Consider the following 2445-nt stretch of genomic DNA (forward strand, 5'->3'; position numbering starts at 1 on the left):
TCCCAGATTTAAAAAAAAACAAAACAACAAGAAGCCACCAAAAGAAAAACACCGAGCCCTGCAAATGAATTTATCCATTGCTCTTCATCCCCTCAAAGAACTTAGAAGTTACAGGCTTTGTTGATTCTCCATTTATTTTGAGAAATATAAAATATGAAAACTAGTTTACAGTTCTGGCACAAAAATGATGAAGCAATAAGCACAAAGTTCCTTTTTACAAATAATGCTATATATTTTTACCATTTAAAAGTGCCTAGAGTTTTTCACAGCAAATAAAGTTTATTTACCTATATTGTTTTTCTTAGTAAAATATTAAATCTATTTAAATTGCACATGAACACCTTGGTGAAGTAAACTATACATAAAGTTACAATAAACCTGTACTTAAAGCAGACAGTCAATAGAAACTACATGGAATGGAAAAGACTATCAAAGCCTAAATCGAATCTTAAAGATTGATCAAGAAAACAAGAGACAAGACACCGACTGATAATGGCACAAGTGATTAAATTATTGACAATCTGACAAAAAGTAATAAAGCCTATTTGAAGATCTTCACGGATCTACTACACTGCTAAAACATTTCAATGCAGAGATTTTGTAACATTTAAACTGGCAAAACAGTTTTTTGGCTGCTAAACATTCTTCCACAAGATACAAGGCATCTCCTTCACTTAATATTGGACCTTAAAATGAGTACATTGGTAGATAGAGAATGTGCATAAGGAAACAAAATTTACACCAAAGGTTGCTGTAGTGGACAATTTACTACATTTTGACAATAAAACAGTTGAAAAGTTTATCAGTTAAAATTAACTGCACTAACTTGCAACAGCAGAAACTAGAACTTTTTAAAAGATTATTCTTTACTTGTTCCTTCAAAAAAACTCGCCTCGTTCCAATTTCCAGAATTGCTGAGGGGTTCAACCTACGGTTTTACTGTCAATACAACCACTTACACTATGCAAAATTAGGTGTGAACTGAAGTCTCTCTAGATCAGGGCTGTAACTTTCACCCAGTATTCTTACTCCTCCTTCACAGACACTTGCGCTGAACTGTGTCAGTCATTGTTTGGAGGACTCTTCAGTCAAGAAAGAGTGATAAGTGATTTAAGATGTCCAACCGGAAATATTTCAAAGAGGCCCAGTTGCCATAGTGTCTTGTGTGTGCTCTGACCTTCTGGATTATGTTTCTTAAATGCAAACCCTTTAACATTCCAAGTTGAAGATCCAAAAATTCAAGTATCCAAAGTCTTACTGGTTTTAAGTCCTGACCTTCAAGCTTGCGCTGATGTCAAGTCATTTACATAAGCATTTCTTTGAAACTACAGCACAACTGGTTCACCCGTTTTGGTATCTTTTGCAGGTGGTCAAAGGAGTATTTGATTTGCATCAAAATAAGAATTAGCATAGATAATGGGGTCCAAAGAGCATTGTTATGTTGCTTTAAGAAACACAGCAACGTTGACAATGGATATATGATAAATGTTCCATTATGTCATTCACATTAAGCAGCACAGGGAACACGTATGCACACTAGATTTCTTTGCACTGAAGCCCAGCTGTTTAAAAATGCAGGAATACACTCTGTTCTCAAAATTAATATTATATTATAGGCATGCACAACTTCACGTATCTAAACAAAATCAGGAGGCAGGACCTAAAACATAGGCTTTGTGAAAAACTCAACAATGCCTCAACGTTTGCAGTCTAATGAAAGTCTAACCACTTAAAATGAGAGTGCCAGTGTGACCCTCCCCCAAAAACATGTTTGCAAACCAGGTATTAAAGCAAGTTCAGTCTATGTGAACAAAATTTGAAAAGTGATCAACCAAATTCAGAGAGGGAAAATAAACAGCCTCAATAAATTACATTTTAAAGGTTTTTCCAGTTAACCACCTATTATTTTTCATCTCAGTTTAAATGAGTACCTCTTCTTAAATAGACGTAGATATTATCTTAACAAAAGCAATCAATTTTGCCTATTTTGTTGTTAAATACTACTTCCAAGGAAGTGAAAGTGCCCAGTTTTACGAGTCATTTCAGATTCGGATTACTGACTGAATATGGAAAATATGACATTGAAACACAAAAGAGTGCTAACAAATACAAAATATGCAGCTTTTGGAAAAAAAAGCAGCTCACAAGGCACTTGCTATAGTGGTCCATTAAATAAACAGTATACATAGTGCACCCTTAAAACATCATTATTATGCATCAAGCTTTTTCAGTGTTAAGATTTGTTAGAAACAACCACTGGGTTCTGTGCATTCTGAAGCAGTTATTGAGCAGCCTTGTTTCATATAATGTAAATGAAACAAATTAGAAGTGGGGCATAGAAGGAGAGTATTTGAAATAATTTCTTGTCATGTGAAAGTTTTTCTGTGTAGTGGTAAAATTAAGTGTGGAATGGCATTCTGACACACACCCCTCCCCGTCCCCCTC

Source organism: Pygoscelis adeliae, unplaced genomic scaffold (assembly GCF_000699105.1).
Source record: "Pygoscelis adeliae isolate BGI_AS28 unplaced genomic scaffold, ASM69910v1 Scaffold6, whole genome shotgun sequence".
Taxonomy (NCBI): Eukaryota; Metazoa; Chordata; class Aves; order Sphenisciformes; family Spheniscidae; genus Pygoscelis; species Pygoscelis adeliae.